Here is a 13967-nt window from a genome sequence, read left to right as displayed (position 1 = left end):
CCCTTCCTAAAATTACCCCAAATCTGGATAACTAACCCTACCCCACACCCTCACGAGACATAGCAAATTTCAAGACAATCCAAGTTGGTATGTACATTTTAGTACACTTGGAATAGTCGACTTCAAGCAGAAAATGTTGCTCAACTTGAACTATAGCAGTGCTGCCACTCCAGTATAATAGTGGAAGAATCCTACCAAGAGACAAATTTCCTATCAGGAAATCATCTCCCCTCCCCACCACTCAGACATATGCATGCTCCACCCCCTTGAATGATATTTTGAGTGTAAGACTCACATTTCAAACACAGATACAGGGTTTCAGGCCACAAAGGGGCACTAATGTAGCCACATAGAGGACTGGGTAATTACTGTAGAATGGCTGCTTACAATGAGGCTTAATTATCTTACTGCTGCACATGAAAGAAAAAGTGGCTATTAAATAAAAATGCTCAAGTTTGGATTTCAGGAGGAGAAGGTCCAGGGCTATTCAGAGAGCCACATGCTTTGTAGCATGAGATGTTAGTCACAGCACGTGTGTATCTGTCTCAAAACGACAGTTAAAATATATATAACGTCTTATGGACATTCTGATGGCCCTGCCTCCTTGGTATTCATAAGCTAAATGGCATTAGGATATTGGTCCTGGATCAGGCATTAGAACATGCAGATCTCAAGCACTTGTGGGATTAGTCAAGGAACACATTGAGATATTGCCCAGAGACCAAAGGCTGCACTTCGCATAAAGTGGGGCAGGTTTCACAGCTGTCCTCCTTTGTAATGCAAAGGTGGAGACTACAGGTCCCAGCTGTGCAATGAATACTTTGCCTTGATCCTGGCAGGCCACATCTCCATATACAGAAGGATGGAGGGATGCAGATCACGTGATAGAACTTAACTGGCTGCACTTTGGCCACCCCTGTGCTAGACTAACTGAGATGGGATTGTTTTCCACTCCTGGATGGCCCAATTTGGTCTCCTGTTGACCTTTCCATCCTTTTCTTGCTGGCCTTCCATCATCCTTGCTATACTAACATATTTTAGCTCAGATAAACCAAGATCTGCTCAGTGCAGGATCGGAGGGGGTGTCACCTCAGAGAGCCAGTTATGGCTTTCCTGATTCTGATGCTTCCCCAACTACCTCTAATGTAAGTTGTTACTGTATTCTAGACCTGGCACAGTCTGGATTCTGACCAGGACATGGAACCGAAACTGCTTTAGTGACTTGGATGGGTGATCTCCTGTCATCCTCCTGGGCCTCACTGCCGCATTTGACACGGTTGGCCATGAGATACGGCTGTCTCTCCTGAGAGAGGTGGCAGGGGTCCCTGGTAAGGCACTAACGTGGTTTGAGTCACTGCTGGAGGAACCCATGCAATGAGTAGTGATAGGAAACTGTACCTCCCCCACCCTCCCCCCGAGACCCCTTGCCTAATGGTGTCCCACAAGGATCAATTCTCTTTCCAGTCCTTTTTGACATCTACATGCAGCCAGGTGAACTGGCCCGATGACATGAACTAAGCTGCCAGCAATATGCAAATGACACATGGTTCTGCCTGTCCTTCACCACATAGGAGCATACCACAACCATCAGGATGGCCCAGTGCTCGAATGAAGTCAGCTCCTGGATGAAGAAGAGCTAGTTGATACTGAACTTAAGCAAGGCAGAGGGGATGCTGGTGGGCAGCGGGAAGTGTTTTGAAGAGCTGGCAGCCACGGTGCAGCCTCCTTTGGTTGAAGAGACACACCCACAATCGGTCAATTCCATCCATAGTTTAAGAATGCTCTTAGATTCCTTGCTGATGCCGAGTTGTCACATAGCAGTGTCCATGAGTAACACTTTCTACCATCTTCAGGATGGCATGGAGTCTCCTAAGCCAACTGATGGACCAAGAGCTGGCCTCACTTATTCAGACCTTGGTCACCTCTCCACTGTCATATACCTCACTATGAAGCCTTCAGTGCTTAGGCAACTCCAACTAGTACAGAATGTGGCAGCACATTTCCTCAGCAACATGGGTTACCATGAGCACATCATGCTTGTCTTCTGCTGCCTACACTGGCTTCTCACAGAATGTCAAAACAAGTTCACGGTCTTGGTCCTTATTTTCAAAGCATGTCATGGCTTGGGCCCAGGGTACCAAAAAAGAGTCTGAAGCTCCGAGATAGAGGCTGTGGTTGACAACTCCACTCCTCTGGCATGATAGAACGCTCAACAATCATGGTAAAGCTTGTCTGTTTGGGAGACAGAACGTCCTCCATGGGCCGGGCTGAGATTGTGGAATGAATTCCTTCAGGAACTATGGCCCGTTACCAACCTCCTGCACTTCTGCTCCAAGTGCTGGGTGCATTTCTTTGACCTTACCCTCTCTAATATATACACAGAGCAACAGGTATATTTTAAAAACAAAAAGAAACAAAAGTCCATACCAAAACAAAACACTCCCTTGCACATACTTCTCTGCTGGGGAGAGGATGAGAAAACGAATAATGTGACCAATGTGCTTACATTGCTTAATTAATAATAATAATATAATACCCAGCTATTATCTAGTGCATTGCATCAGTACATTTCAAAGTGTTTTACAAAGGGGGGTATCATCATCACCATTTAACAGATAGGAAAACTGAGGCACAGAGAGGCTAAGTGACTTGCCAAAGATCACTCTTGCACTACTGAGGACAGGGCTCAGATACTACAGTGATGAGTGTGGTGTAAGAACTTATATAGACTATAATAGAATTTACTACACAACTCTTTTTTTTATAGCAACGTGCCTGAAGACCAATATGGGTTGGCTCTTAAACTTGAATATAAACATTGTGTGAGCACAGCCATTTGTGCAAACAATATGCACTTTTGCAAGCACAAGTGGGCACTTGTCCACACACATGCTGGGTAGTTTGACAAGCACGAACCTGGTTTGTGTGTGTAAATATGGATCGTTGCATGTGAAAGCAGGTTCACACAAAAAACGTTGTGGCTGTTCTTCTGGAGATCTTTAGATAAGTGTGTCCCCCCTTACCCACACTTTACCTTGCTATATGCTGGACATGGGGCTAGGGGAAGGACAATACAAAAGTTGCTGTAAGCTGCCGAATGGAGCTTCGAAAATTTCAGCCTTCATTCTTTCCAAGACATTTTTTTTTACAGACAAGTTACATCACTTTGTATGAATGTGAGGTTTTAAAAATATGTATAGGGTTTCTGTTTTTCAGGGATTATACGTTTCATTTTTGGGGGGTATTTTTTAGCAAATTTTGAGTTCTTTGTAGGTGTCTAAAACCTGGGATTTTACAAGGCTCTCTCTTTGTATATACACATCGACTGTTTCAAACAGCACTAAGTTGAGGTACACTAGAGCACCTTTAGTGTGCACCAGCAGAATCTACTGGATCAATTAATGTGTAACAGGTCAGTGCGCTTCAGAAATCACACCTCTGTAGTCTGCATTATTGCTCCATCTAGACAAGTCCTTAGGTACAAGCCAGGGAACGGGGATATTGCCTATACAAACTGCATTGGGAAAGGGGTGAAGCCAACAAAAATGTCCAGGTTTTTTTCAGTGTTTATTGGGTATACAACAGTTTCTTTTTCTTTTGTATCAGAAGTGGGTTTTTTTATCAGTGTTCATAGGTTAAAAATCTAAAACCAGAAACCCTAATTATATTATTTCTTAAAAGACTCAGTCAGCAGCTGATCCATCCTCTCACTGTCTTCTCTACTTGCATAGAGCAAACTGCCTTTATCAATCTGGGCAGCCACATGACAACAGGCAATGAATCCCTAGGTATTTCATATGCTAAGAAATGCAGCTGATCACGATATATAAGAGGGCGTTGCTCCCAGTAGGATTTTCCTAATTCAGAGTTCTCAGTCGCTTGAATATATTGACTGAAAGTCAGGAACAAGCACAGTCACAATGCAGCAAAATCTGAAATGGCTGTCAACTTTCCTGGTTGGTTGGTCTCCCTCAGAGCTGCTTCTCCAGGCTTCTGTCTCCAGCACACCCAGGCTGCAAAACCCATATCCTAGCCCCTGCATTTGCAAGCTGCCCACGCCATTTAGCTGTAACCTGCCGTCTGCCTTGGGTAGTCCCTCCATTGTTTGTAGCATTCTCATCGACATAAAGGGGCTTGATTGCTCCTTCTGTGTGGTATGTATACACTTTGGGCTGGAGGTGTGATTTCCAGCTCAAGGAGACATACCGGTTGTGACCCTGAGGGCACCCCAATGCCAGAAGGCAAGGAGCTCCCTGGTATGTAGCAGTGAGTCTCAGCTGGCCTGACCATCTCAGTGCACCTCACACACTGTGGTCATGATATTTATCCATAATGTGGTGTGTAATATATCATTGGAAAACCAATAACTCATGGATCATTCATATTCTTGCATGGTGTGTATACAGTTAACCTACAAAGAATTATACAGATGTGCTGGAAATATGTGACTAAAATGTGTTTAAACTAGGCAAAGGAAAAGGGCCGAAACCCAAGCGAGATGTGGCCAAGGAAGGTGGGCTATTCATTTGTATTGGAGATTGCAGGAAGGTCATCTGCATTGATGACCAATCTCCCCAATCACTAGTGGAAGAGAAGCCAGCATGGTGTCTACACCCAGCAGGGGAAAGGAACCTTTGTCTGAAGTATATTCTGGATGACACATGTCTAAGGTTTACTGGACTATATAGAGAGGGTGAGAGAACCCCTAAGTTATCCATCGCCTGAGGAGACAAAGAAACCAAGAACTGTGAACTCTGCCTTTGGATCCTGGCTAAGGACTAGCCAGCCATGCTGGAAGATTGACTATGGTGGGGAAATATCTGTGAACAAAAGACACTAGTTTGTTAGGTTGAGTTTCAGTCTTAGTAGCATGTTTTCACTTTTGTTTGTTTGTAACCATTTCTATCCTTATTCCTTCTACTCGGTACCAGTTAAACCTATGTCCTTTTGTTAATAAACGTCTTTGACTTTTACTGTAAGTCAGCTCAGTGCTCTGATTGAAGGGGGGAGTGTATTAACCCCCAGGTAAGCTAAAAGGCTGCTGTGTACTGTCTCTTTAAAGGAGCCGTGAACTGGATAAGGTTTTGTGAGTGCTACAGTGAGAGAGGCCATACACCGCAGAATGTTGCGGGAACAACTCGGAGGTGGAAGGGTTGTTGAGGTCCCCCCGCAAAGAGCAACTGGGCAGTGGAAGCCTCGCTGAGACCTCCATGCATGTCAGATAGCAGTAGGTGTCAGGGCAGTGAGCCACAGCATTGTAGCACTCTAGGCACCCAGAGTTGCAAGGCCACTGTTGATTGACCCCCTTAATGGCCCAGATGAATCTCAAATGTCACACCAGGGTTAGCTCTAATGCACTAAAAATAGAGCGCAGCGTGGGTGGTGGGAGGGGGTAGCTGCCCGGAGTACATCCCCATCTGAGACCCCAGGCAAGTGTTTGGGTGGCTAGTGCTTCTCGCTGCTTACAGTGCACTGTTTTCAGCACACTAGCTCTAGAGGCCTGTCTCCTCGAGCTGGAAATTACACCCCCCATCTCAAAGTGTGGATGGACCCTTAGGGCCTGTCAGAGCCCAGGGCACATTCACTGAGTAAGTCTGTGAGTGTCTCTGGATCAAAGACTCACCTGAGGACAGCCATTGGCACCTTTCCACGTAACAAAGTCACACACAATTGAGGCAGTTATACTGTACTGACCCTACCAGTTCCACAAGTGAAGGGTAAATGAGAGCAAGTGCTGTAAGTCACTTGTCTAAGGTAGACGCAATCAGCTCAGGGTAAGTCTGCAAGTTACAGCGCACACTCATGTTCCAGAATCCCACTGGTAATCAGATTGGAACAGATGACTTTTCATTTCTATTGCATTCTTGCTCCAGGTTTTCGAAAAACATTTTGCAAGATGGTCGTGGTGTTGTGATCCCAGGGCACGACTCAGTGGGCTGGTCTACACTGGGGGGGAGATCGATCTAAGATACGCAACTTCAGCTACGTGAATAGCGTAGCTGAAGTCGAAGTATCTTAGATCGATTTACCTCGGGTCCTCGCAGCGTGGGATCGACGGCCGTGGCTCCCCCGTCGACTCCGCTACCGCCTCTCGCTCTGGTGGAGTTCTGGAGTCGACGGGGAGCGCGTTCGGGGATCGATTTATCGTGTCTAGACGAGATGCGATAAACCGATCCCCGATAGATCGATTACTACCCGCCGATCCGGCGGGTAGTGAAGACGTACCCAGTGTCTGAAATGTCAGATCTGAATCTTCCCAAAAAGTTCATGGTTAAGTTTCGTTACTCTTCTGCTCCAAATGAAAACACATTGTTACTGTGCAGTCCTTGTATGCAGTATGGGCAGTTATAGTGTTCTGCTATCAGAGTAGTGCATTCCCTGCATTGTGCGTGTGTGCAGCGGTTATATTATTCTGCTGCCAAGGACTAATTAATCAGCTCATTATTTAGGTCCTGATCTTACGTCATTAAAGTCAATGAGCAGAGCATCAAGGCCTTCTTCAACTATTAGCAAAATTTAGCTAGTTTTTCAGGTGTTACGTGAGTGGGAGGGATAGATGGAAAAAGAAAGGTATTGAGCTGTGTACAGAAGTATGAGTAATCTAGATAGCCTGCAAACACAAATACACCTTTTCAAGATGCTATTCATCTCTCTCTCTCTTCTTAACCACACCACCCAGTGCATGAATAATTCTCTTTCAGCTCAGTATTGTGCAATGCATTTACATTATAGGCAGTTTATTCAGAGTGTAACTTTTTTTTCTTTTAACAAAAGCATAAAAAACTGGGTTAGTGCTTGTGTTGTGCGGTGTGTAGTTGCTGGTGAGTATTTGCTTCAGGTTGGGGGGCTGTCTGTAAGTGAGGACTGGCCTGTCTCCCAAGGTCTGTGAGAGTGAGGGATTGTCCTTCAGGATAGGTTGTAGATCCTTGATGATGCTTTGGAGAGGTTTTAGTTGGGGGCTGTAGGTGACGGCTAGTGGCGTTCTGTTACTTTCTTTGTTGGGCCTGTCCTATAGTAGGTGACTTCTGGGGTATCTCACCAGCAACTACACACCACACAACAAAAACACTAATCCAGGAACCAATCCCTGCAACAAACCCTGTTGCCATCTCTGTCTGCATATCTATTCAAGGGACACCATCATAGGACCTAACCACATCAGCCACACCATCAGGGGCTCGTTCACCTGCACATCTACCAATGTGATATATGCCATAATGTGCCAGCAATGTCCCTCTGCCATGTACGTTGGCCAAAGCGGACAGTCTCTACACAAAAGAATAAATGGATACAAATCAGACATCAAGAATTGTAACATTCAAAAACCAGTAGGAGAGCACTTCAATCTCCCTGGACACTCGATAACAGACTTAAAAGTGGCAATTCTTCAACAAAAAACTTCAAAAACAGACTTCAACAAGAAACTGCAGAACTGGAATTAATTTGCAAACTGGACACCATCAAATTAGGCCTGAATAAAGACTGGTAGTGGATGGGCCACTACAAAAAGTAATTTTCCCTCTGTTGATATTCACCCCTTCTTGTCAACTGTTGAGAATAGGCCACGTCCACCTTAATTGAATTGGCCTTGTTAGCACTGAACCCCCCCTTGGTAAGGCAACTCCCATCTTTTCATGTGCTGTATATATATACTGCTTACTGTATTTTTCACTTCATGCATCTGATGAAGTGGGTTTTAGCCCATGAAAGCTTATGCCCAAATAAATTTGTTTGTCTCTAAGGTGCCACAAGGACTCCTCGTTATTTATAGGACTGTCATCCCAGTGTTGTAACAATACTTTATCTTCCCATAGCATCTTTCATCCAGAAGGTTCCCAGAACTGTTTGTCCGTCTGTCTATCTGATCTCCCAGCAGCAGGGTACCTGAGTGCAGATTACCATGCATGGCAATTACCATGCTCCCCACGGATATACTGCCTCCGGGTTGTAGAAACCTTTATTCAGGTGGAGGGTCATCCACTGAATGGCACTGGAAGTAGGGAGCAGAAACAGAAGGGAAGGTTAAGATGTATGTCTGGGATGTGTGTGCCACTCCACCATAAATGAAGGTTTTAGGGTAAATAGGATCTTTTTCTTCTACAGAAGGAATTCAGCGTTGGCCACAGTGGGGCTCTTATTTGATGCCAAGAGAAGCTGATTGATGGAAGAGAAGCAGGCACTGCATCTGTTAAAACTAAAAGTTCCTTTTCCTTAGTGTTCACAAGCCAGGATGGGAACACATGCCTGAGACAGACAGAGCTGTATCTCCCATGGGAAGGAAAAGAAATGCGGAGGGAAATCAGAACACCCCTGGAACCATGGACCCAGTTTGGAGGCTAACAAAACTTCAAGCTGCCTCAATGCAACACAGGCTCATCCTCAGCCCAGCCACACATCTTGTCTCTGTTCTCAGTGTTCTGCTCTGACAAATGCTCACATCACAATACCAGCCTCTCTGCCATCTGCTGTGATTCTTTCAAATTCTCACCTAGTCACTTAATTAGCACCCTGCTAATTCTCCATCTGCAGTGCATCCTCAGCGCTCCCACAATGGCACCGTGGTCTTTAATGAACCCTTGGTGGCAGTAAATTCTTATTCATAGCCTAGTGGTAAGTATGCCTGAGCCCTACCTGGGCTAGTTTCCCCTACTGGTACGCTGCCACTCTAGCTCTAGGGTCAGTACTGTACATAGCTCCAGAAAAGTTGCCATCCACATCTTGGAAATTCTCTCGCTGCTGCTGGTCATCCCAGATCTGCAGAATGATTCTTTCCCGCCAATCTGCACTGGTCTCCCAAGCCCAGAAATGGCTCTGTAGGCTGTGAAGCTACTCCAGAAACCAGTCCTGTTGCTCAATGTGTTCCTCTTCTACTTCGTCTGCATCCTGGTTCCACCTCCATGGAAGACCGACTTGCTGCTGGAGGAGCTGCTGCTGCAGGTCATCAGCTCAGTGGTGTGGCTGACGAAGTCCCAAGCTGAATTCATAGGCACCGACTCCGTGGTGCTCTGGGGCTGGAGCACCCATGGGAAAAAAAATAGTGGGTGCTCAGCACCCACCAGCAGCCCTGTGGATCAACGTCTCCCTCTCTCCCACTAGCACCTCCCGCCTGCCGCGATCAGCTGTTCAGCGGCGTGCAGGAGGCGGAGGAGCGGAGGCAGGAAGAGGTAGGGGGAGGGGGCGGGAAGAGGCAGAGTGGGAAGAGACAGGCTAGGGGTTTGGGGGAAGGGGTGGAGTGGGGGGTGGGGTCTGGGGCAGGGGTTGAGCTCCCCCCAGAAACTGAGGAAGTCAGCACCTATGGCTGAATTCATCTGGCTTTGAGGGCTGAAATACAGCCCAGGCGGCCTCTGTGTATTTGAGGCTGCCAGCATAGCGGCGCGGCACATGGTTGGGTCCATGCTGGCCAACCACAATTTGAAAATGGCGCTAGTCTGCCCAGAAAGAGAGTACTAGGCAGGGACAGATGAATCATGGGAACTTGTAAAAAATTTCAACTCTCCTGGCTTCTGCTATGCATCCCACAATGGCCAGAAAGAAAAATCCCAGAATGCACCCTGCTCAGCAGCGAAGCAAAGGAGCATGGGATACCAGCTGAGAACACCATGCTCTCAGGTTGCAGCAAACTGCCACGTGCACACAGTGATGTGCACCGAATGAGGGCACACTGTCCCATGGGCCAGCTGTTACTGTGGCTTGCAGAATGCATGTTACCTGACACGCAGCGAAAAGCTGTGGATTAGTTGACCTCCCCCGGGCCGTGTGTAAACAAGCCCCAGGTTCTGCAGCTCTAAGGAGAATGCTGTTTTCTTTGTTGTCAGAAAGTTCCTTGTTCGGAGTGAGAACAGGGCGCCTCTCTTTGTGATTCTTTGCCTTTGTCAAATGACAGCCCCAGCCCGTTTGAGCACGATCTCTTTGCCAACGGTGCTTCAGCATCTCAGCCAAGCGTGATTACAACGTGGCCTTTTAAAGAGCTCTCTAGCGCTCAAGAGCATTGCAATTAAATGTTAATTCAAACCTTTTCTCCATTGCGTACTAAACAGATATATCCAAAGAGGCCCTCAAGCCACTAATGCTTTCAAGGGCAGAAAAATTACAGAGCTGGACATGTCACTGGTTTCATTCTGGTAGCAGGTTAACTCCACTAATGAAACAATAATGACCTGCGTTGCCAGGGCCGGCTCCAGGCACCAGCCGAGGAAGCTGGTGCTTGGGGCGGCAGCTTGTAGGAGGTGGCATTCCGCCCAATCCTAGGGCGGCACGGCCGCTTTTTGTGTGTGTGTGTTGTTGTTCCGCTCCGGCCGCCCTGTAGGGGGCAGCGGCGTGGAGGACGAGAGCACCCTGCAGTAAGCCCGGCAGGGCAGCCCGCGTCCTTCCCTCCCCGCCAACCGAAGTGGTGCGGAGCCCTCCCGGCAGGGGGCACGGCAGGAGGGGCCGCTGAAGCCCTGACCGCCCCCCTTCTCTCTCTCCCCCCGCTCTCTCCCCCTGCCCCCGCTAGCCGGGGCACATCTGCAGGGCAGGGAGTCCTCCTGCACCCTGGCTCCGGCTGCTTTGCTGTTCTGGCCGCCGCGTTTTTTTTTTGTTGCTTGGGGCGGCCAGAAAGCCAGAGCCGGCCCTGTGTGTTGCCATAGATTCACTCCACTTTCCCTGCTGAAGATCATCATTTTGTTTTGGAAGTGCTCCGCTGCATTCAGCATGCTGACTTTGGCATTTCTTTAGAGCTATAACTATTTCAAGCAGATTAATAAGGCTGCAGGATTTTCCAGCGAGACAGTGTATGGCTAGAGTCATGCTATTTCAATATTTTAGTAATTACATAGAAAGGAATAGATTTGTTCAGCTTTCTCTCAATTTATTCATTTTAAAAAGTTGAAATCTTGTTTTGATCCTTATGAAATAATGGATCTGTATCCGCAGGTACACACATGCATTTCTCTGAGAGGTTGGATCAGATCCGACTCACTATCCCAGAACACTTTGGGCGCATTCAGATGTGGATCCAGACCTGCTTTTATAGAACAATTGAAATGTAAGGCTAGAAGGACCCTCCAGCAATCATCTAGAGGGAAAGATGGTCTTGTGGCTGGGGACTCTGGAGCACTGGGTTCGATTCCTGCCCTTTCAGAGACATTCTCCGTGATGCTGTGCAAGTCTCTGTGCCTCGCTGCAAAACGGGGCTCATAGCAATGTAGCGCTGGAAGGGACCTCAAGGTGCATTTAGTCCATTGTCCTGCTCTGAGAAAGGCTTAAAGATACTTGTCCAACCTGTTCTTAAAAACCTCCAGTTACAGGGATTCCACAACCTCCCTAGGTCACCTGTTCTGTGCTCAACTTTCCTAATATCAAATCAAAATCTCCCTTGCTGCAAACTTAGTGGATTGCTTCTTGTCCAACTCTCAATGGACATGGAGAGCAAATGATCACCATCCTCTTTATACTCCTTTTTACATATTTGAGGATTTATCCATGTAGACTTATTTAATACTTCTCTACCTACAGGGGGGTTGTGAGGATTGTGACATGCCCAGGCACTATGGCAATGGGGCCATACAAGCACCCAAGATGGCTAGTGTCACAGCTAGGATTAGACCACTGGAATCTCTGCTTTGCAGAGCTGTGCTAAAACCACCATGTCCTTATGGAAGGGCTGGAAGAATGACCCTATTTTGCAATCAGTGATTATGTGGTTCTGGCATTCCAGCAGGTCTTTTAGCCTTAGGTGGATCACCTTCCTCCGCCTCCCCGCCCCGCTCTCTAACCCACCGAACAGTTCCACAAGTTCCATCCCACTTCCATGGGTCTCTCACGTCCCTAGGGTAGTGAATCTACGCCAAAATAACCAACTCTCACCACAGACTAAGGCTATGTCTACACTTGTGCACGTAGCCCAATACTGGCTTATGTAAATGCTCCCTTGGGCTCCCCAGACCTGTGCCTGAGAGTCCACATATGCTGTACTGGATACAGGTATAATGCTGCTTACAGGTGTATATCTGTGTCCACGCTGCCACTATAGGTATGAGACATTAGTTCTACATTACAGGGGTGTATCTCAGGGTTCTGTGTATCACAGGGAGACACTCTAGGAACTGTTTTGTTGTGGGTTGTTGGTCCTGTCCTGCACCTTGATGCAGTTGCAGATGGCAGTTCCTGACCATGTCACCCCTCCTTGTTATTCCCTACAAAACTGGGTAGAAGACGTGGATCAATGGGATGATGATGTGGTTCTACTCCTGCTCCTCATTGCAGGACAAATGGTCATCCAGTATAGCAGGTGCTCAGTGAGGTGCTGGATAGAACTTGGGCAGCATTTACTGATCTGTCAAAGATGGCGGACCTTGAGGGTTGATGACAACTCATTTGGGTTATACCGGACAGATAAGGTGAATGCCAATATAGCCACAGTATGCCCTTGTTTGGAACACTTACACTTTTTAAATGAGCTTATGATGGTTTGCTTTCACAGGGGAGGGAATAGTACTGCAGCTATGGTGATTTTGGATTTGTATTGTCAGCAGCGCTAGATGCAATCAATGGCTGTTACAGAGCCCTGATCCCTGGTACAGTTTAAACTGCTTAAAGTTTTGGGGGCAGAAGCGAGACACTTCTGTACAAGGTACTGGCAGATGCTGTTCTTGCCAGAATATTCCCCCTCTTGCTTGGTTACAGTTCTTGGGGTTTGATTTTCAACATGTTTGATAAAGCCACTAAGACACTGATCAACCCCTTTCCTGTGTTTTAGGCATCTGCTAGGTTGAAAAATAGTAGTGTTTTTTAAAGCACATAATGGCTACTTTGCACTATCCCCATCCCTTCCATGTATCCGTAGGACTTCAGAAATATTTTAACACGGGGGGAAGAAGAGACTCAATAGTATTTGCATGATCATGCTGCCAGATTTTTAAACACCATTCCATTCCATGGTGTAGGAAGTTTGCAGCCCATTCCAGAACCCACAGACACCTTCAGTTCATCATCGTTGGGAAGGAGGCCCCACACCCAGCGAAACAAAGCACAATTATTAGAAATCTAAGGTAGAAGGTGTCATGGAAAGATCAACATATTTATAAACAAATTCCCTGTTCACCACCGAGAACACTGCAGCTTGCGCCTGTCTCCTTCCCCTCCTCATCAGAAGGGGCGAACGACAGGGGAAGGAGGACTCAGTGAAAACTGGGGACTTCTCTTGCAAGGAGTGTCAGAGGCTGGTATTTGGTGGTATTCCAGGAGGACTGCTGCAGGCTCAGCGTTCGCCTCCTGGTTGGCCAGTCGGTTAATGCTCCGGTGCTCTAATCACACAGTGGTGAGTGAGGGGAGAGCTGGGTTTCAGAGATGCTCATCCAGAGGGCGTGTACTGAAGGAAAAGGCACAATGTGCCACTGTAATAAGGAACAGACCACATGGGGCATGTTGTTCCAAATCGGCAATTAAGAAACATACTCAGAGGCACAGACAGCTTTGCTGAAGTGCCACATGACAATATGTTCTCCTGCTGATCCTAAGCAAATTTTATCCTGTTCTGTCTGCAGCAAACAAGCTGAGTTTGGACAGATGCCATTGGCCACAATGCCTTCCTCCCAACAGAGCCAGAAACTGCCACAATAACTTAAGCCATCAAACACTGGGACAGCCCCGGGCATCTCCTTGATGCCTCCTGAGTGTTGGAATGTGGAGCCAAACTTCCTCCTCAATATTAATAACTTTATTACAGAAAGGGAGCCTCTCCACAGCTAAAGTTGCAACCACTTTTGATTGTAAGCTCTTAATTTATACCCACTGTAACTTGGTCTTGGAAAATTAGTTTGGCTGGAAATTGCATGGTTTACTATCAAGGTAAAGGAGATTCCTTCAGACTTTGCAGAAACAGACTCAGCTCAGGTGGTCTGAGTTACCAGTCATTGCAGAAACATACACTTCTCTCTATTGTTTCCTTAGTCCATATATTGCAATATCACCCAGAAGCCCAAATCAGG

The sequence above is a fragment of the Emys orbicularis genome, chromosome 12, assembly GCF_028017835.1.
Source record: "Emys orbicularis isolate rEmyOrb1 chromosome 12, rEmyOrb1.hap1, whole genome shotgun sequence".
NCBI classification, from domain to species: Eukaryota; Metazoa; Chordata; order Testudines; family Emydidae; genus Emys; species Emys orbicularis.
This window is presented reverse-complemented; position numbering follows the sequence as displayed.